Below are 23,572 nucleotides of genomic sequence, written 5' to 3'. Positions count from 1 at the left end.
TGTGGGTCTAAACTGCTGAGATCATCGGTCCGTAGGCTTACACACTACTTAACTTTAGCGTACGCTAAAGACAACACACACACCCATGTCCGAGGGTGGACTCGAACCTCCGACAGGGGGAGCCGCGTGAACCGTTGTAAGGCGCCTTAGACAGCGCGGCTATCCCACGCGGCACACCAATGTAGGAAAGTAATTTTCTTGCTACGTGTTTTAATACGCTGCCCTCTGTGTATTAGCAGGGCAGCGACGTAGGTACATGATTTCTTCTTTTTTATTTTTTACTTTCTGATCGAGCAAATGTCCATTCTGCGAAGGCGCAGACATTATCAGATATGAGTTGTGGCCAATTATCTGTAGAGGATTGACGCTACTTGTAATTAGCTCGGTGCCAATTTGTGGAAACATAACATGATTAATTATTACTGCGGTTCTAACCCGTTTAGCACATAAACGTAGCGTATATAACTGCACGTTGACAACCGACGATTTTTAGTCTTCATAGGAAGAATAAAGAAAAGTAAACAAAGGTTTCTCTATCATTTAACAGTCACCACTTATCCCCTCAGATTTTCATGTTCGCAGAATACGCTACCGGACAGTGACGAGGTTGTGGAGGAAAACAAATTGTTCTCGTATCTCGTAATTTGAACAGTCATGTGAAAGGAAATTTAAATCTAACGTAATACTCATTTATTGAGTCACAAACCTTATTTTCAACGAGATACGAGAAGTTAGTGCTTCCCAATTTCGATGCTTATCCACAATTATGCCGACACCTCCTACTGTGTCACGCTCAAACGAAGTGCTCAAAGAGAAAAGTACCAAACGCAGATGTACAGGACTGCGCACATGCAGCATCAGTGTTTTTCTAAGAGTGATGCACCTGAACTAACCATCCGGCTGGTCCCGGCGGAGGTTCGAGTCCTCCCTCGGGCATGGGTGTGTGTGTTTGTCCTTAGGATAATTTACGTTAAGTAGTGTGTAAGCTTAGGGGCTGACGACCTTAACAGTTAAGTCCCATAAATTTTCACTCACATTTGAACATTTTTGAACCATCCGGATCTGTCATCTTATAATGAAGTAAAGCTTCCTAAGAGAGCAGTAATCCTTTTTTTTTCTAAAAAAAAAAAAAAGAAGGCTTCCTAATGTAGTGACTGGCACGTTGCGTTTTTATTGATGTTACAAAACGACCGTCAAGGAAACATTCTACCAAACGTGTGTTTGTGTAATATTTACAAATATCCAAGCAAAAGTTCTAACTGAATAGTCTGAAAAAAATTCTGCTGTCTGACAAGGGGTCACTGTAGCTGAGAAGGTTACGGGCTAGATAAGGTTTACCAGATGTACAAGGTGTCCCTCGGAGCGCTATTTCATAAATCGCTCAACGTTAGAAAACAGATGTTTTCTGTGAGGGAGAGGAGAGTAATTATTTTTGTGTCTTGCGCTTCTTTGTCTACCGCTATACTGATTAGGCTATCTTTCGTTTCAGTACACTGGATTCCATTAGGATGTTTGTGCACTACGACCACACAACAAGCAACGCAAACAAGGGAAACTCCAGCATTGGTCGTACAAATTTGAATAACAGTAAAATACGATATAAATTTGAATAATATTAAAGAAACGGTTTCAAGTTTATTCGACCAGTGCTGGAGTTTCCCTTGTCTGCCAATTTTGTTTCAGTGGAGTCACTGTGATATCATCACCAATGGAGGGTTGGGGCGATGTTAGGCAGTGAGCCTAGCTTCTAGTCAGTAGCGTCGCTGAACATTTTTTTGCTGTTTCTATCAGGCAGCTCTGTTGAGGTTTATCTATTAGGAATCAAAAAATAATTTCGATCGTTAAAGAATTAGAGAAGCAAGAAACAACTTACTTCTGTTCTGACTGGGTGGTAGAGAAAGCACCATCACTGTATTCAAAAAAATAAATCATACTGTTGAGCACACAGATGATGCGGTTTTTTCTGTTCATATATCTTTAAATTACAACCTGATTTTGTACAATTTTCAGCGGCTGCCGGTTGCCGTTGAAGGATTAACGTCTCACCGCTAGTAATAATGAGTGAAGTGTTTACATACGAGTTTGCAATATGTTAAACCAGGTACTTTTTTCAACAGAACTATTCTTAAGTAATGACATATTTCGTTAAAATTAATGCGAAAAGAAATTTGTTGCTTCAGCTTTGCATTTCGTCTCACAGTGACATATTTCACTGACAGTTTCTCTCAGGGCGACATCAGAATGAAATATATGATTTTTTACGTAATTTAATTGTAGCGACCAGACGGTAAGCCACACTGATGACGGATAACAATGTAAGGAAATCGAATGGTGCAGTACACTGGTAAAAATGTGAGCGTGGTTGAATATTTTCTCTTTACCTGTTTCAATCTATCACCCAAATCTTTTTTGTAATTGGGGATGCATCAAGTCAATGAGTAGATTTGTTTGGTGTCGTTGTTTGACGTCGGGTGACCGGTCAACACCGTACACTTCGTACAAAAAAATATTACGTAAGGTAATGAAAATGGTCAGTAGAAATTTCTGAAAGGTTCTAGCTTCCGTTAACGAAACAGTCAATGAAAGAACACGAATAGCGTTTGGTTGTTCACCGCCAAACAATTCGCCTGCAACTTCTCATATTTTGCGCTGAAAAATACATCCAAAATACAAAGTTATTTCTATGACAAGGATACGGGCTAGCGACAACGTTTAAAATAATTAACAGGACTAAACACGGTAAATAATATAATTATTAAGCCAACAGTTACAGACATAGTACACTTACATGTTGTTAGTACAACCTGAGAATAGAAGACAAAATAAGGAGGTAGGAAGAAGACAAGCGAAGTGAAATTCATCACTTGTTTTCGGAGACATAGACTCCCATCTTACGTAGTCTAGTACTTTCGTTAAACACAAACGTCCACCATGGTCACAAAAGTGCGATCTGGTTCTTTAACAAATAGCACTCCAGGAAAATATGTCACCGAACATATTCAAGACCAACTGACTTTTCTTTATACATAATCATTTTGAACATGTGTTAAACAAAAAAATAAAAGGTAACACTTCATTCCTAGATTGGAACTGTGTCTGACCAGAACTCGAAATCTGTGCCAGAATGGCACTATATAATTAAAATTTTGAATCAACTCCTTTCTTGTGCCTAAACAGGTGAGTTGGTAACAGCATTTTCCCCATAACATAGTATCCAGGTTCGATTCCCGGTCTCGTACACATTGATGTGGGTCCCTTTACGCTATCTTCACAATGGAGTGGAAGTGAAACTGCACATTTCGCAGAGTCTGGTTAATACTGTGACAGATTTGTTTGTAGTGTTTAACAAACATTTTATGCCTTTTTTTCTTTTCCCACTCTTTGATATGCCATTAAATGAAGGGCAGTGGCCTTAAAAATATAACGTGCTTGCATTGGTATCTCTGCATACAAAGCAGTTATGGCTATAAACACCAAATTAATCTCTCCTCTTCACAGAGTCTCTTGCGACAACCATTTTACGATATTAATAACAGTTCCTAAAACGTTAGAAATAAATGTGTTACGCAGAATGCTTAGTGTGTTAGGCACGGACTCTTTAAACTGTTACAGATACAAAGAAACCGAGGGTCTAAAAGTTAAATGTTTACAGTGACGTCGCTACAAAAATAACAAAGTGAAAAAAGACGTCGAGTGAACACAAACACGAGAACGCACACAAAATAAAAGAGTACTGCAGAAACCAACAAACCTGCCGCAACATCCAGCGGCAGCCGAAAGCCCGGAAAGAAAAACAGCGCGCCTCTTTTATGGGGAACAATGTAAACAACAGGTCGCCCACCGCTCTGTCTTCTAAACCAAACTCAAGGCTGAACGATTTACGTGCTCTCGCCTAGACTGTTCGTCTATTCTGTTGGGGTGAATACTGAACAAGGGCCACTAGGACTTGAGCACTGAAGGTTTAGTGCAAACTCAGTTATATATATAGATAATTAATCTACAGATTTTGATGAGTGAGTTTGCGAATGTCAAAATATGTGACATAAATGGGCGTATATTTTTGACTGCGTTGACTTAGAAGCTTACATTTTTGCATCTCCAAGGGACTGTAGACCTTAGTAGTGGACATGAATTTCAACTTGATACCTCTAGCCATTCCTGAAAAAGAAAAAAGTGTCCTATCCTAGTACAGACACAAAGACAGACAACAAATGACAAAAAATGTTTTATTCGTGTGATATAATTACAAATTAATCGCTTTCGGATTTTTTCCCTTGGTTATAGCCGGCCGAAGTGGCCGTGCGGTTAAAGGCGCTGCAGTCTGGAACCGCAAGAGCGCTACGGTCGCAGGTTCGAATCCTGCCTTGCTTATACTTTGAAACCTTGCTTCTTGCCAAATTTCATGATTCTAGGTCAACGGCAAGTACGCTATAAGTTTAGATGAGTGAGTTTGCAACTATTAAAATATGTGGCGTAAATGTCCGTATCTTGTTACTGCATTGACTTAGGAACTGACAGTTTTTACATGCCAAGGGATCGCAGAACTTAGTATTTGGCATAAATTTCAACCTCATAGCTCTAACTGTTCTTGAGAAAAAGGGGTCTTAGCAGACGGACAGATAGGCAGGCGGTTAACAAAGTGGTTTTATAATAGTTACGTTTTTACTTATTGACGTACGGAACCGTATTAGAAAAGGACAACTAATAATCCGATGCTTGTGGAGTTTGAGTTTGGCAAAGAAGCCAGAGTCCAGTAACACTGAGAAACTCGTTTAACTTATCATTGTGCCAGTAAATCTGCATCACTCCATCAGATATTTATTCCAACAGCACAGCAAATTTGTACTAACTGAAAAAGAAACATTTGAAATAGTTCTTGGGCAACTTAAAAAATGTCGAAATGTCTTTTATAGTAATAGCGCGTTTCGCTGAAAAAGATGCAATCGTGTTTGTCTCTGCTTTTTTTTTTTTTCTAATGGGCAAGTTTCTCACCTTCTTAGTAGTTGTCTGATACGTAGAATAATCAAGCATTCTTTAATATTAGGAATACGCACACAGTTACAGCACCTATCAAACATTACAGTTATGCTATGTCAGTGACCCGCCATGGTATTGCACAGTTAAAACTAACTACTTGCGGGTGGATGACTTATCGGAGGGAGCGGTAATAAATTAAATACCCAAACCTTCCTTGAGTGTACATTTACTCAAGAGTCTTAGCTGAAGTAAACTGCATTGATCCTGGCTTGAGATGCTACTCATACGTAATGGTACGAAAAATCAGCTGAATAAAAAACCTGAAAGTGCATGTAAAATTTAAACTTTCGCGGCCGGAAATTTCACAATCAATAAAATGTTCCAGGCTATTATGCCGTGATCGAATGGATTTCACCTTAAAACCAACGTTTCGTCCCCATCTGTGAGTGATATTTTCAAGCGGCATGGTAGCTTTTTTGAATGTCTAATTCATACCGTACTGACTGCACGTTACACATGGATGGCTAACCACTTAGCAAGAAAGTAGGAGTGGATTCATTCAGACATGTTACAAAATTTTTAATGCACTGGCTAGAGTTTCCACTGTCAGCTGGGTTGGTGGATAGGTCTCCAACTAAGCTGAGAGTTGAACACAACTGCTGTTTCATCCTGAATACACAGGTCGCCCTTTCGTAAGGAAATGACTACGTGCAGTGTACGATCAAACAGTTTCCGCGAAAGTCTGACCACGATGATACATAAGATACAACAATAACCGGCGTATGGCATCTCAGTTTAGATTTTAAGAAATTGTATATTCAGTTTTTCCGGCATTTTTGTCGCGAGATGTTCCCCAATTGCATTAATATCTAAAATGTATCGTTTGTTTCGCCGTCTTAGTTTCTTATTTATTTTTGTGGTATGGCTAGTTTCGTTAAAAGTTACTCATCTTCAGAGCCAAAAATAAAACACAGCAAAATAGTATATATCTAATTTACATTACTTCACGACATGCTCCTTACGCAACCACAAAGGTTAATGCTTATCTGTAATACTTTTTTACTTATTACACAGTAATGGAAACTAAATACTTTTCTTTTTACTCTGTTTTAATTTATATCTGAATATGATTAACTTTGGTCGAAAGTGACGTCGTAAAAATAAAACTGCGATTTAGACAGTAAAATAAACGATACGCTTTACGATCTGTAAATTTCCTTGGGGAAATGTGAGACTGTTTCTCTGAGAATGTCACTAATGAACCACACACCGCAATATCACGTCACTCCATAACGAAGCTACCTAATCTGTTAGAAAAGTTTTCCATGTGTCGGAATTCTTCCCAGACTGGTGTGCAAAGAAAAATTTGGCGATGTTGAAGTCATCAAATACCGAGAATTTCATACCGTGACTCGATTTACTGTATTAAATTTCGTGTCGCAGCTCTACAATTAGCAAAGCGCTGAAATACACTACACAGCTAACCGATCTGTCTCCGGTTCACTACACAATGCGGCTTACACGGCACAACAGCGCAAACAACGGGTGATTGTACTACGTACTACGTGTGTGACGTAACCATAATACGTGGTAGGTTGCATAGCGTAAACATGGCATGTACCTGTGCATTGTTTGGAAGCAAATCACGTTACGGTCCAGTTGTATTGCGTATACGTTCACGTTGTGCACATGAATTTTGCAGAATTAAAGTTCCTTTCAATACCCATACCTCCCCAACGAAGCATTTGCGGACTTACGTTCATATAACTTTTTTTGTTCAGAATTACTTATACTATCATTGTTTAAAATATTGACTTTTCCTCCCCAAACACCAAACACCCTGTATGCTGCTGTGAGACGAATACAATGGAAGACATTATTTTAAATTGATTCTTTTTTGTGATAGTCAGCAACAGGCTACTCGAATCGTGGATTATAAATAAAATCTTATTATGCTTCCAGTCGTCTCAGAAGAGTGGAAATATCGTGTTTGACAGACCACCAGATTTTTTTTTTCAAATAAATTATATGTCCTACTCTTTAATCAGAAACTGGAGGCGAGTAATAAAAATATTGAACCAGTTTGAGAAGTACAATAAGCTTATTGATGGTTTTATTTCAGAAAAAATCTTATTCTCCAGAACGCAGGTTAAAATGAATGGTTGTTTATGAACGGCTTCTGATTGGCACCGCTATCTCAACGAAATAGCTTTCATTTAGTGCCATAAATATACAAAACTCCTGAGTAGAACAGACTACTTTCAGACCGCAGATGAATGTATAACTCTTTTGCAAATCAAGCTCTTTACGGTTAAAGACCAGGGCGGATGTGGATATTCTCAATAACAATTATTTTGTGGATAAAAGCCCACACCGATGCCTACATCCCCAGGTATATCTGCAGACATCCGCAATAATAATTACCTCATTGTTAAAAGGTTAAAGGATTATGCCAGTACTACGATCTTTCCCTATTTGGATTACATATGATCATCATCATAAACTAAAGGCTATGCCTTGTCGATTTAGCCACGTCCCTCTCATCCTCTTCAATTCTTCATACGATTTTATCCCCATATCTTCTTTGATGTTATTAAAATACGTTGCCCTTGGTCTGCCTCTTGGTTTTTTACCTAAAACTTTTCCTTCAAATACATTCTTTAGGGACTGGTTGTGTCTCATTATGTGCCCTATCATTTTTGGTTTTCTTTTTCCTATATAATTTAGCAGCGTCCTGTTCTCATTCACTTCTCTTAAGACCTGTTCATTACTTTTTCTATCTACCCAGCTTGCTTTCGTCATTCTTCTCCATATCTACATTTCCATTGCTTCCAGTCTCTTTTTCTCTGCCTTTCCCAGAGTCCACGCTTCACATCCAGACAAAAGTTTTGGCAAACTTTTTCCTACTTTCTAGGCTTACATGATTGTCTGTTAGTAAATTCCTTTTATTTTTGAAAGCTTGCTTTGCCAAGGCTATTCTTCTCTTTATATCTGTGATACATTTATTGTCGTCAGTGATTGTGCTTCCCAAATAACAGAAGTTCTCAACCTGTTCTAGAACATCATCCTCTAGTTTAATATTAACTTTACAATTTTCTTTTGTCTTCCCCACTACCATAGTTTTTGTTTTCTTCTTAATTTTTTTAGATTAAATTCTCTTAGGATTTTGGCGGATTTTGGTAAATTTTAGCAACATAAACTCCATTTCCTGTACTGATTCAGCAAGTACTACTATATCATCTGCAAAACGGATACAGTGTATTCGTTCCCCGTTAATATTAATTCTTTTGGTTATTCTTTTCAATTTTTCAATCGCTTTTTCCAGTAAATAAGTTGAACTAATATGGTGATAATCGGGATACTTGCCTTACTCCCCTCCTTATGACTGACATTATAATTGTTTTAAGTCACTCTTATCACTCGTTCTGAAAGGAGTGCTATAGTGTCGACCGGAATTCTCACTGTCCTAGAGAGGGGAGAAGCGATATTGACACCTGAGAGAGCTGAAGATGGAGACACCCCTTTTTTCCTCCTTTACTTCACAAGTACACGAACATCCTACTTTCGTCTTCCAGAAGCTAAGTTACGACATAAACAATGATCGGTATAAAATAAGTGAGTTTCTCAACATTTCTCTTAGACTACAACACATATTGCAACTCCTATTAGATTTAGAAGTGTAGCACAGTGATGTTATGTCACATTGTAGTGAGTTAACGTACATTTGGTAAAGGAACAACATTAAAAATTTTCCAGAATGAGATTTTCACTCTGCAGCGGAGTGTGCGCTGATATGAAACTTCCTGGCAGACTAAAACTGCGTGCCCGACCGAGACTCGAACTCGGGACCTTTGCCTTTCGCGGGCAAGTGCTCTACCAACTGAGCTACCGGAGCACGACTCACGGCCGGTACTCACAGCTTTACTTCTGCCAGTACCTCGTCTTCTACCTTCCAAACTTACAGAAGCTCTCCTGCGAACCTTGCAGAACTAGCACTCCTGAAAGGAAGGATATTGCGGAGACATGGCTTAGCCACAGCCTGGGGGATGTTTCCAGAATGAGATTTTCACTCTGCAGCGGAGTGTGCGCTGATATGAAACTTCCTGGCAGATTAAAACTGTGTGCCCGACCGGGACTCGAACTCGGGACCTTTGCCTGGTAGAGCACTTGCCCGCGAAAGGCAAAGGTCCCGAGTTCGAGTCTCGGTCGGGCACAAAGTTTTAATCTGCCAGGAAGTTTCAACATTAAAAATGTTTGACATTATGCAATATGTGATGACAATTTGTGACGACTTCATTATACGAGTACTTTCCAGTGTAGTAGAAGTGTTCCGCAGAGAAATTCACAAAACCGGTATCATTAACAACGGCAGGAAGCCATAACTTATGGACCATATTAAAAATATGACAGGCCATGCTATATTAAAATGTGGTTAACACTGGTCTCTAAAAGGTTCGAATTCGGCAAACGAAAACTCAAGACAGCTACAAGCCTTTCGTCAGAGCTCCGGCGCACCGAACAACTTAAAATGATTCATCAGTTTTGTAATTTCTGCGTATGCAGTGACAGAGTTGCGGATGCAGATGTGGATAGGGGACTTGCTGATTCAGATTGTATTTCTCCTGTCCGTGCGCATCTCTCGAAATGGTCCTCATTGAGTCATCGGGATTACATACACAATTCTATGTGCAAAATTACATTTATTTTCCAGAATTTGCTCTCACCTCAGTCCAAAAACTTCCGTGAGAGAATTAAAATAACATAGAAATAAGAGGAGATGGTTGTTTCAGTGCTTCATGTGTTTTACATAGTCTCTCCTACTTGAGTACAGTGCAGAGAACGTTCATACAATCATGTGGAACTGTCAGAAAACTCCTTTGATATGTTGTTCAACTAGTGTGTCATATTGGCTTGAATGTCTGTTATGACGTCAAAGTGTTCCAGCATTGCACAAGCTCTCCAGCTGTACTGGAATAGCACCTCAGATCGAACGAAATGGGGGATTCTGCCTGAAACCCAGGCATAGGTGCTTCAGTCAAATCAAACTATACGGTTCCAGAGACATTTTCAAGTTTGAGACTTTCGAGTTTAGAGGGAAATACCACGTGGGATGAGGTGCGAATGGGAATTTGGACTGAGGAGGTAGGCGTGCTAGTGTAAGTAGTGTGCCATGGTGGCGTAATGGTTAGCTTATCTGCCTATTTACCTGGAGACTCAGGTTCGCATCTTGGCTTTGGTACAAATTTTCATTTATCACTTCAGTCTCCATATACACATCATAGATGTCTGAGACTTGAAAAGGTCTATGGGACCGTGTATTTTCATTTGAATGCTTATCTGTTGTTTACAGGTGTTAGTTCAAACTGCTATCCTATTTACTACGCCTACCTTATTTATGCGGCAGAAATAAAATCACTGTCGGAACTTTTTGGACAGATGATATATATTCTCTAGTCCAACACAGTACCCACTAATCGGTCCATACCCGTTACACACATTTTTACCTACACATCTTCTGGTAATGATCGCACAGCTCGTCCTTGCCATCACCCAATTTAAACTGAATTTCTCTGACCGTCCAAACCAGATACGTCGTGATCTCTAAACGTACTGTGTAATTGCATGCTCTACCCTTCTGCACACAACCGCGTCTCTTACCACACCGCCATATTATTAGTGTTACAAGCAACGGAAGCATAACCGCAGCCAGCATGAGATGCAGGGGTCGAATTATGATGACGTGGCTTAGCCGCGTAGCTGCAATGTTTACTCCTGAATGGAAACATACACCTTTTCAATAAACACGAACGTTACATGTTATTTGGTGTTTCCTGATGGTTCATATCGCTTTAATACTTCGGATTCTTGCAAGTTATTTCAGTACTCTGTGCAACTACGCAATGACGTGGCGTATCTACAGATCGAATTATCTGAAAGTCATCACCTCCGCCGAAGCGGAACCAACGTAATATAGCTTTAAACCTCCATTTGCAATTTAATTCTCTTCGTCCGATGTCCTCCTACGGTATTATAAATTGCTTTCGAAAACTAATCTAGTCCCCAATAAAACCAACAAATGAGAATTTTAATACTCAGAGCATTTGATCATCTGCTCGTGCATCCCATTCCCATGACTTAAGCATTTAATTCAGTCTGCGTAATCTCCGCCACAAGGAACTCTTTTCATTCTAATCCTTGCACGGAAATGACTTCAGGTGCTGTGACTTCTGTGATGGTTGCCACATTGAAGATTCCAACTTTTCTGAACTTCGCTTTTCTCAACTGTGTACTGCCTTTCCAGAATTATTTTCCAGGTGGTCTCTCTCATTGCAGGTACTTTCTGCAAGCTCCCACACTGGTAAACGTCATATTGTGAAAAATATCTTCAGCGCCAAATTATGTTGTCAAGTAAGCACAAAATCTTTGTTAACAGAAACGGAATACCTAGTAGGAGATTACAACACTAATCTAGATCTGAATGTCAGCACCAAAAAGAGGCATTTTATGATTGTCACACGACATCCTGATTCGTTTACAAATGCAAATCTGCGATTCAGTGACAGCTTAATATAAAGAGTAGAAATATTGAAGTACATCTGGCATGTGGCTCTGTGAAGTATAGAGATCAGATATGGAGATAAAATGTCGCTTAGAGAATTCCCGTAAAGCTTTCATGAAATTCAACAAAATTCTCACAGATATAGACCTAGAGCTTAACCCTAGAGTTCGAATAGTGAGATGCTGTATCTGAATTAGACTTCTAATTGGTTCTGAATGGTGGACACTAAATATTCCAACAGTGAAGAAGGTCGATGCGTTTGAAATGTGTCATATATACTCAAGTGATTCACGTGAAACAGTTATCGACGTGATTTCGGTCGCAACACGGGATGTGAATGGTACTTGGAGCTAGACGCATGGGTTCAAATAAAATGGCTCTGAGCACTATGAGACTTAACATCTGAGGTCATCAGTCCCCTATAACTTAGAACTACTTAAACCTAACTAACCGAAGGACATCACACACATCGATGCCCGAGGCAGGATTCGAACCTGCGTCTATAGCGGTCGCGCGGTTCCAGACTGTAGCGCCTACACGCATGGGACATTGCATTTCGAAAATTGCTTGGCAGTTCAATATTCCGAGATCCACAGTGTCAAGAGTATGCCGAGAATACTAAATTTCGGGCATTACCTCTCACCATGGACAACGTAGTGGCCGATGACAGCCACTTAACGACCGAGAGCAGCGGCGCTTGCATTGAGTTGCCAATGCTAAAAGAAAAGCAACACTGCGTGAAATAGCCACAGAAACCAATGTGGGACGTATGACGAACGCATCTGTAAGGACAATGGAGGTGAAATTTTGCGTTAATAGCCTATGGTAGCAAACGACCGACACGAATGCCTTTGCTACCAGCACATCATCAGTAGCGCTTCTGCTGGGCTCGTGATCATCTCGGTTGGACCCTTGACGACTGGAAAACCGTGGCCTGGTCAGATGAGTAGGTAACAGAAGGGTTGGAGAGTGTCGCAGATCCCAAGAAGCCACGGACCCAAGTTGTCAACAACGCACAGTGCAAGCTGATGGTAGCTTCATAATGGTGTAGTCTGTGTTTACATGGAGTGGACTGGGTCCTCCGATCCAAATGGATCGTTCATTGATGGGAAATTGGTGTGTTCGACTACCGTTTGCAGCCCTTCATGGACTTCATGTTCCCAAACAATGATGTCCTGTCATCAGGCCACAATTGTTCGCTATTAGTTAGAAGAACATAGTGGACAATTAAAACGAATGATTTGGCTACCCTGCTCGTCCGAAATGAGTCCCACTGAACATTTATGGGACATAGTAGAGAGGTCAGTTCGTGGACAACACCCTGCACCAGCAACACTTTCACAATTGTGAATGGCTACAGAGGCAGCAGTACTCAATATTTCTCCAGGGGATTTCCAGCGACCTGTTCTGTACATGCCACGCCGAGTTGCTGCACTACTACAGGCAAAAGGAGGTCCGACATGATATTAGGAGTATCATATGATTTTTGTCACCTCAGAATATATGCATATAAAATAGATAGGAGAAGGGAAGATCTGGTGCAAAAGAAGAAAAAGGGATACAAGAATATCTTCGTTGAATAATGTAAATCAGTGGATAGGAGAAAGTAGAACAACTACTACATACTGCGGTTTGTAGAACAAATATGCATCTCGTGGTTGCCAGCATCCATTAATGGATAGGCAGAAAAAGAAGAATTAAATTTATTAGCAACTGCGTACTGTTTCTGACATTAGTGCATTAGGTATGAAGATATTACCTGTTGGTGACGTATACCTAATGCAGCTAATGTTAGAAGTATTCCGCAATTGCAAATAAATTTCATAAATTTAGCCGCAAGGACATCATCAATGTCTGTTTCTTCAGGGATTGTTCAAAGTAAATATTACAAGCACTGACAGGCAAAATGACAGTCGTAATGCTAGCGTTGAATACGTTTGTCTCCTTGGAACCCTGTGGCGGGAATCTAAGTAAAGTTGCGAACAATGGCGTCGTAGACAGTATGACATATGGAAGTTTGGCTCGGTCATGGGGGTGTGCTTGAACAGCTGAGGTGGTTAAGAGGTTAGCAGTGGTTAGCATCGAGCGCCCGCTTTCAAACGCAACGAAGTCTGACGTAGACTGTTATTGCACATAGTGATCTCAACGCCTTCTTTGGAGGTAGAATCCCAGTAGGCGGATGCATGGGATGTGCTTTTCTTTCAATCAGGAGTAAAGATTTGTTTGTTTATGAACCTGTGTTCTGCAGCAGCAAGATTAGTCGAAATAACTATTCTTGATGTGGCGTCAGTGCTCTGTCCACAGTTCTCAAACCGCATATATGGAATGATCAATGTAGCTGCTATCGCTTTCACAAGGAATTTTCTAAATTTCAGGAAGACTGGGAAGAGGAGGTCCCCAGGGGGGGGGGGGGGGGTTCGAATTTATGAAATAATCAGTACACTGATGTAGGTTAACGAACCGGGTGTTACATCCTACAGTTGTTCACCCTCGTGGACCCTTGTTTGCAAGTAATGGACGAAAGGAAAATCCAGAATTTTGCGTTATATTCGAGACCCCTAAGAAGGATAATATTAGGCAGAGCAGTGTTGTGGCACAGTGGTTGAGGTACGTTTGTTACTTACTTACTGACTGTGGGTTCGAATCTCATCAGGTGCCTTAAAATTTTTTATTTTAAAATCTTCATCACAATTTCTTTCATCATTATTTTTATTCAGTTAACTGGTTTACATGTAATTTTTAAAAAATTATTATCCTTTGTCATGTCATTTTAATCAATGTATAAACAATTCCAATTGCTCTTGTTTAATGTTGGAAAAAGAATGATTTGAATCTTTTTGCGTGTGTTTCTAATTATTTTTGTTTATCTACCATAATGCTTAAAACTTTGAAAATCGATTAAAAAATAAAAGACGAAATAATCTTTTTACACTAGCTGTGAAATCGTGTAAAAAATGTAGTTTTCGTTACAAGACGCCCGTTATTTTTTCAGTGTTAATTGTCATACAAACACTTAAAACAGAAATTCTTCTTGCACTATGTACAAAAAAAGACGCATGAAGATTTAAACGAAAGAAGGGATTATAAATAATACGAAATCCAACCAACACGCGGAATGGAAATAATAAATGCAACAACATGGACGAAAAAACAAAATGACAAAGAAATTAAATACGTAAAAGTTAATAAATAAAAATAAGTAAAATCACATGCACAAAGATTCCAAGTGAAAAAAGAATGATTGGAAGACTAAAGAGGAGCCAATGACATAGTGAATATGATAATTAAAATGAAATGATGAAGGATGGGAAATGGAAAAAAAGTACATTGAAAGTAATTTAGGAATGAAAATGATGATGAAAGTATTGAAAGTCTCTTCGGGTTTGCTGCCGGATCCTAAAATCAACTTGACTCGATATTTCGGCGATCCAACTGTTCGCCATCTTCAGGAAAATGCTGCTTATACTGATGAGTCCCGCTGAGAACTGACGCCAGGTTGCAAATCGACGTCCTATATAGGCCACCGTTCAGTACACGGCGCATGCGCCGTCCAACACAGTTTCTGCCTTCCAAAACATGGATGTGGCGCCGCCCTTAGTGAAACACTGCTGGCAACGATATATTGCAATCAAGGCCGCACCGAAGAACGTTCAGTTTTGATGCGAGATAATACAGGATTCCACGTTTTGCTAAGAGGAAACCCATTGTCTCTGTTGATTAAATTATCAGTCAACCTAATTTCAATCGCCTCTTTATACACACTGTTCCAAAAGCCGGAAATGTTGGCAACCACAACAGTTTCCTCAAATTTCATTTTGTGTCCCTCATTTAGGCAGTGTTCTGCTACCGCCGATTTTTCCGGCTGTTGTAGTCAGCAGTGTTTCACTAAGGGCGACGCCACCTCCATGTTTTGGAAGGCACAAACTGCGATGGGCGGCGCATGCGCCGTGTACTGAACGGTGGCCTATATAGGACGTCGATTTGCAACCTGGCGTCAGTTCTCAGCGGGACTCATCAGCATAAGCAGCATTTTCCTGAAGATGGCGAACAGTTGGATCGCCGAAATATCGAGTCAAGTTGGTTTTAGGATCCGGCAGCAAACCCGAAGGGACTTTCAAGACTTATTACGCCGGGAAAGCCTACGTAATCAAATGATGAAAGTACTTTCAGTAAAGAACTGAAATTAAAAAAGTTTGAAGCACCTGACATTTGTACGTCAGAAATGTTCGTTAACCATTACACCACAACCCTGACTGCTCTGTTTTCTTGTATCTTTTTAATCATACGAAACTGAGAATTTTTCTTTCGTCGATTACTTGTAAATAGCGGCTAACCAGGGTAAATGACTGAAAAGCTGTGATACTTGGGACCTTAACCTCCAAAACCGTACCCACAGTTTCAAGAATTCGATCCTTGTGAGACCAAGGCTGTCTTTTCTGGTCATATTATTTCTTTAGTTTTCTTATCAATGGCATATCTTCTCTTTCATTCAAAAATTTTACGAGGTCTTGAACGCAAATAAGTTTCTTGTCCACACACTCGTGTTTGGTCTACATACAAGGTGTTCAGAAACAATCCGAAAAGCCCGTAATGGTGTTGCAGGGTAGGCTGCACTGAGAAATAATTTTTAAGAAAAAATTCGATACGTTGCGCCGTTTCCCAGTTAATTGGCACTGACTTTAGCCAGAGACACCGTTGCGCGGGCAGATTCAAACGGCCCGCCAGATACAATTGAGGCGCTGATATAAAAAAAGGGACTTATAATTTTTCGGGTATATGAGTTATTGCTGACGTTGTTATTTTCACACAATGCCGCATCTGTTGGTTCTAAAACGGGACTTGTTCAGTGATTTTTTCCCTGTCTAAACCAGTGTTAAATTTTTTTCTGTGCAGAAAGAGGACTTGTCACAGAGACAAGTCACCATATTACATGAAAGAGCTTGAGACGCGGTGGCAACGCTGTAGCGGAACGCAGTAAGAAAATATCCGAGTGCACTGTACAGTCAAAATGCGTCTCCGTTTCACCCAGTAGCAATGGAATGGTGAAATATGAATTTCCTCTGGTTAAGATTGGGATAATCCCTCATTTTCTGGAAGTGCCGAGAGCATACATGTACCTCATTCCTCTGAAACCTCGGAAATTATGGGATGTCGCACGCATCATTGATATTATTCCTTTGCAGTTTCAGGAGTATTTTGATAAAGTTCTAAAAAATGTGCCTTTAATAAAGTAAATGTTAGAGTGGAAGAGAATGAATCTAGAAGTGAAGTTTGGGACAGAGATCAAGAGTGACAAATTGATGGACATATGTGTCCGTCATACTAAACAGGATTGCTTAGCAAGTAAACAACGTGGAATTAACTCCCCATGTTACAAGTCAAGGCACTAAAAAGGATATTGTATTCCACTGTTTTGTCTGTTTTTATATGTATTGTTTAATTATGAATGTTTGTAAATAACAGGAATGTGTGTAAACATGTTGGAATACTTAATATTTTGCGTGAAAATTCTTTTAGTCAGACGATATTTATAATAAAATGAGTGTGGTTTAGATCAAGAAAGGGATATGTCAGTCATTTTCTCTCATCATTTTCCATTATTTGCCTTTATTCTATGACTACAAATTTTGTTGTAAGATTGTATTCTTCCTGATGAGCACGTGGGAATTAACTATAAGATTTGGGAATAATACTATTCAAGATTACAGTTTTTTTCACTATATCTCAACACTACTGTTGAGTGACATGTCCCTCTTCTGATTTCAACGCCTCAGTTAGTGTCAGCTATTCTCACAGCGTAGATAATAGCGTGCGAGAATGCTCAACCTTTGGCTAGGGTGCGCTCCTTTCTACCGTCCCATGTCCTGTTTTTGTATTGCTCTCTTCTCTGGTCGTAGGAAACCAAACGAAGTACACTTCTGGCGACACCGCCTCTGCCGGACCACGTGAACTTGAGCGTGGAACGCCTGATTGTCTAGTACTGAGTAATTCGGAAACGATGCGAAGTATCGAATTTTTTTCTTAACAGTTATCCCTCAGCACAACCTACCCTGCAACACCATTACAAGCTCTGCAGACTGTTTCTGAACATTCTTTATACTTTTTCCACTTTTCAGAAGGAGCTGGTAAAGACAGATTTCAACTCTTTCATTGGCAAAAGTAGTTTTCAATAACATCATTACCGTCAGCATTAATTTAATTTGCGGCATTCCACATTTCTTTTACCTTTACACATATTTCAACTGACAAAAGTCACCAATGTTTAAAACTAGAAAAAGAAGACTAGAAAGTTGAGAAGAAAACGTTACTTATTAATGTGAGTAAATTTAAGTGATAGTCGGCTGATTTTGACACTGAATAGGCTTCATTATCTTTAATTTATAATGCTGTGGCTAATTTCGTGCTGTATTAATTCTCTTGACTGCTGAGACGCAAGTGTCAAAAACGCTCTAATAGTTTGTTCTGAGATCATGACATACTTTTGAATAAAAACGCAAAAAACTAAATAATCCACTAAAGTTATTACTGCTGTTTCTAGCAATGCAGCTTGAAGAACCATATGTGTAGTATCATGCAAGAAACGTCATCTTAGCGTATAGTATGACACGTGCACAGAAATCTAGAACCAGAAACAAAACAGGCCTCATTATTAACTCTTTGCGTGGCAAACAGCTTAAATAATTGTATCCGTTTTATAGTTAATTGTTTTCTGCTTTAGAAGTTGCTTAATTCCTTTCATCACTTGTTACGTCGTTAAGAATTCAGTGTGTTTTCCAGCAGAGGTAATTAATATACAAACGGACAATGACAAAAGGGAAAGCAACTCGTCTTTGTGCTCTGGTGTGGATATCGACATGGCACTCGCTCATCGATACCTCTGACAGTGAAAGTTCACAATTCTTCAGTCACACACAACTGTAAATTTGTATTAGCATCAACAGAAGGAGGAAATAATACGACTTAAATTAATAAGTGTCTCTTGAGAAGGAGTTTCGCTTCATTCGTTAATAATCTCCCAGAAAATGGTCCAGTATCTATCCACTGTTGTAATATCTGATGTTTCCCTGGGATGACTGATGGACGTTGCGTTTCCCGTCGTTCTGCCGTGTTATCAATTTGATTTTTAATTTTTATTTATCCTCCGTACTTATAACCAGTGTCCTAGAAGCTACAACACACAATTTTCACAGTTGTAATTATTACTATTATTATTATTATTATTATTATTATTATTATTACAACAATAGACACAGCAGATTAGGTCAATATGCAGGATTTTGCATTTTATCAGTAGCGATGCGCCGGTGCATAATTCAAACAGATACTAGTGAAGCTGCTTTTTATAGTTCGCACTTGAGTATTATATCAGTGACAAAGGTTGTCAAGTGCCGACCCAGATCTATTGGCACGACTTATAGTGTGCCGAGAACCACTGGGACCACTTTCATTGGTTCGCTGTGCTTCGATTTTCAAGTTCTCGTATCTGAGCTCATTTTCAACTTCTTTCTCGTCCATTGTACTATCACCGGACGTGGCAATGTTAGTGAGATTTTCTCCACAATCATGACATCTGGTGTACCCTGTTATTATCATTACCATTATTATTATCGTTATTATTATTATTACTATCATTATTATTACTATCCATAGTGAATTAGAGATTTTTTCCTGATTTTGGAAATAGTTTAATGTATGACCCCAAAACTAAACATGACTACACATTATCTAGCTAAAAAGACGATTTAAATGCCAAGAAAGTTGTCTAGACACGGAAGAAAGAAGGAGGGGGAGACAAACTAAAAGGCTCTACACACGAATTGAACTAAACACATGGGAAGCCAATCGCTTCGTAGATCGCACATGAACGGCCAAATCGTGCTGCTCGATCGCTCATTAAATGGAAATCCTTGGCCATGTCACGCATGACGTGCGATTCGCACATGCAGTATAGCTGCGTGGCCGGTTAGCAGACAGTAAGGCTGCCAATCATTTCTCTAGTCATTAAGAGCAGTTGTGTAGTTTTGCGTCGTTTCGCTTTGCCGACATTGATTGAGAACTTCGCGTTAGAATTTATAGCTATTGAGAGAGGCTGAGACCATGGGTATCATTTTCATTAATAAGTAATACAAAATAAACCTCTAGTTTTTCAGTAATTAGCGTTTTGAAGCTTATGCTGTAGAAATAGAAATGATGGAAAGCACAAAGTAATGGCAACGATACATTGGGCGCCATGTAATGATTTTGAGCTACTTTTGAAAAGATTACGCACGTTATCAAAGTTTTTAACTTATAAACAGAATTACGTACCGTAATGTTAAGTGGGAATTTTAATTTAAAAGTTCAGGGGGAGTCTGTTTATGTAGCTAGGCTCAAGCCCCTTGCCATTTCATATAATCTAACTCTCCCCCATACAATTGATAACAAGAGTTACGGCAATATACAGTGCTGCTATTGACAACATTTCTATACTCACATCGAGGTTGCAAAACAAATTGTGTAAATACTTGAAGTTAAAGTTAAAGGCTAATGAATGAGAAAAGAATTGAGTACTAATAAACCAAAAAGGAAATGTATTAGCACACTGAAAAGATGTACACAGACCACTTTGGGTCAGTAAAACATTCTCTACTGTTCCCATGAAAAGCTGTTCAAAACAAGTTTAATAAATTAAATTCCTCGTTTTCTTTAATTTATTTTTTGAAATTATTCGAGAGGATATGGAGATCAACTGCGACTGCTGGTGACCGTAGCAGTACATTTTTCATAGCGGAACTTCACCACTCACTGGCGTCTGTAATACTGACTGAAATTTTTGTGGGGCCGTTAAGTTAGTTGTCACACCTGGAGGGCGAATACTGAAAATGAAGGGCGCTGACGATATGAATTCGATAGAAGTTGTCACATGAAGTGCTTCTTCTATTTCAAAGACGAAGACTTGTGTCTCTTCTTCCCGGGAACCATTCACAACTGGACAAGAAAAGGGGAAAGAGCCCAGAGATACACAACGCACCGTCCGTCACACAGCATTAGGGATCCTGCAAAGCATAAGCTGTAGATGGAGACACTGTCCATTTAAACCGTTATGCATAGACGCACTTTATAGTCAGCTGTCACTTCAGAAGGACACAACAGGTAGGAATCGCGATCATGAATAACCACTCGTAACAACAGTACAAATGTAAAATGTAGTCATTTGAGAAATTCAGCAAAACGAATATGTAGTTCTCAAGGACACCGTAGGACGTAACTTACATATCTCTGAAGGACGTGAACACAGCTCTGTACTTAAAGTTATGGTTACAAGATAATCTTAGAATTCCTAAGAGATTGTACAGCTGCATCTACTCGTATACTCATACAACAGTACCCCACAAGATGGCTTGCAGTGCGTGGCGCGGGAGGTGGCGGTGGTGGTGGGGGGGGGGGGGGGAGAGGGCTGTTTACTTCTGGTGTTACAACCTTTTGCCACAGCCCCCTCCCCTCGACTGTCCGTAAAGAACGACTGTGCATAAAGAACCACACGAGCTCCAATTTCTCATATTTTCTCGTCTTGATAATTTCGCGAGATGTAAGAGGGAAATTTGAAAAGTAAGTTACACGTTAGTCTGGGGTTCAAGTAAATGTATTGAATGCTGCAGTACACGACAAATAACTCTATTTTTCGACATAGTCATCAAGACTCTGTAAACAACGGTCGGAGCCTTCTACAGAATGTTCTGTTGGAATACGACAGAAATCCATTGGACATGTTCAAAGAAAGTTTGTGATTTGTGCGTTGTGTGCGGCGTTGCATTGTCGTGGAGAAGAATAGTGTCTTTTCTCAATTTTCGACGCCTCTTGCGCTTTGTGGCAATGTAGAACAGTCAAGGAAGGAAAACTAAAAGGAAAAAATTCGTGTAGTCCCAGTTTTCTTACAGCCAGGGAATTCCATGAACAAGTTACAAAATATCCTGACCGGTGAGACGTGACAGCAGTGTCGTATACATATGGGGGGCGCGCCGTTGCAGGGCCTCCCGCATTGCCACCCGCGCCGTCCCCACCAGTCAGCCCGCACGCTATTCGTTCGTTTCTTTCGTCAGTCGACTCGACTGAATCGTGTTATCGGTTAGTTGTACTTTCCTATGTAGCATGCGCGTCCGCGTCATCGTACACTCCTGGAAATGGAAAAAAGAACACATTGACACCGGTGTGTCAGACCCACCATACTTGCTCCGGACACTGCGAGAGGGCTGTACAAGCAATGATCACACGCACGGCACAGCGGACACACCAGGAACCGCGGTGTTGGCCGTCGAATGGCGCTAGCTGCGCAGCATTTGTGCACCGCCGCCGTCAGTGTCAGCCAGTTTGCCGTGGCATACGGAGCTCCATCGCAGTCTTTAACACTGGTAGCATGCCGCGACAGCGTGGACGTGAACCGTATGTGCAGTTGACGGACTTTGAGCGAGGGCGTATAGTGGGCATGCGGGAGGCCGGGTGGACGTACCGCCGAATTGCTCAACACGTGGGGCGTGAGGTCTCCACAGTACATCGATGTTGTCGCCAGTGGTCGGCGGAAGGTGCACGTGCCCGTCGACCTGGGACCGGACCGCAGCGACGCACGGATGCACGCCAAGACCGTAGGATCCTACGCAGTGCCGTAGGGGACTGCACCGCCACTTCCCAGCAAATTAGGGACACTGTTGCTCCTGGGGTATCGGCGAGGACCATTCGCAACCGTCTCCATGAAGCTGGGCTACGGTCCCGCACACCGTTAGGCCGTCTTCCGCTCACGCCCCAACATCGTGCAGCCCGCCTCCAGTGGTGTCGCGACAGGCGTGAATGGAGGGACGAATGGAGACGTGTCGTCTTCAGCGATGAGAGTCGCTTCTGCCTTGGTGCCAATGATGGTCGTATGCGTGTTTGGCGCCGTGCAGGTGAGCGCCACAATCAGGACTGCATACGACCGAGGCACACAGGGCCAACACCCGGCATCATGGTGTGGGGAGCGATCTCCTACACTGGCCGTACACCACTGGTGATCGTCGAGGGGACACTGAATAGTGCACGGTACATCCAAACCGTCATCGAACCCATCGTTCTACCATTCCAGGCACACAGGGCCAACACCCGGCATCATGGTGTGGGGAGCGATCTCCTACACTGGCCGTGCACCACTGGTGATCGTCGAGGGGACACTGAATAGTGCACGGTACATCCAAACCGTCATCGAACCCATCGTTCTACCATTCCTAGACCGGCAAGGGAACTTGCTGTTCGAACAGGACAATGCACGTCCGCATGTATCCCGTGCCACCCAACGTGCTCTAGAAGGTGTAAGTCAACTGCCTGGCCAGCAAGATCTCCGGATCTGTCCCCCACTGAGCATGTTTGGGACTGGATGAAGCGTCGTCTCATGCGGTCTGCACGTCCAGCACGTATGCTGGTCCAACTGAGGCGCCAGGTGGAAATGGCATGGCAAGCCGTTCCACAGGACTACATCCAGCATCTCTACGATCGTCTCCATGGGAGAATAGCAGCCTGCATTGCTGCGAAAGGTGGATATACACTGTACTAGTGCCGACATTGTGCATGCTCTGTTGCCTGTGTCTATGTGCCTGTGGTTCTGTCAGTGTGATCATGTGATGTATCTGACCCCAGGAATGTGTCACTACAGTTTCCCCTTCCTGGGACAATGAATTCACGGTGTTCTTATTTCAATTTCCAGGAGTGTATTTTATACGCTTCTGCCAGGCACATAGATAGCTAACACTTACCTACGAGAAAAGTCGCGGCCATTCTAGTGATATCGATACGTTATTCTGTCTGGCATTTGTTCGACAAAAGTAGCGAATATTCTACTGGTTTCCTGTGTAGAGAACCTTCGATACGTAGCGTTATAGATACTGACTATTCGCCGAATATGAAGCTACTTTATACAACCAGAAGCGGAAATATTAAGACTGAAGAATTTTATTCCAACACTGGGCCATGACATGAGAGAACGATTTGCTGAAGAAAATATTTATCATCTAAAACTTAACATACTTTTGCACT

The 23,572-nt window shown here is 41.0% G+C and overlaps 1 protein-coding gene and 1 non-coding gene across 2 annotated transcripts in view; both read right to left on the bottom strand.

Annotated features, from left to right (window-relative positions):
• LOC126416973 (skin secretory protein xP2-like) overlaps positions 1-23,572 on the bottom strand; it is a 162,166-nt gene that overhangs the window by 96,808 nt on the left and 41,786 nt on the right. The gene's annotated exons all lie outside the window — the stretch shown is intronic.
• Trnas-cga (transfer RNA serine (anticodon CGA)) lies at positions 8,796-8,872 on the bottom strand. The gene has a single exon. It is a non-coding gene; the product is annotated as a tRNA-Ser (tRNA).

The sequence above is a fragment of the Schistocerca serialis genome, chromosome 8, assembly GCF_023864345.2.
Source record: "Schistocerca serialis cubense isolate TAMUIC-IGC-003099 chromosome 8, iqSchSeri2.2, whole genome shotgun sequence".
Lineage (NCBI taxonomy): Eukaryota > Metazoa > Arthropoda > Insecta > Orthoptera > Acrididae > Schistocerca > Schistocerca serialis.
Note: the sequence above shows the minus strand (reverse complement) of the source record. Positions and strands in the feature narration are given on the sequence as shown.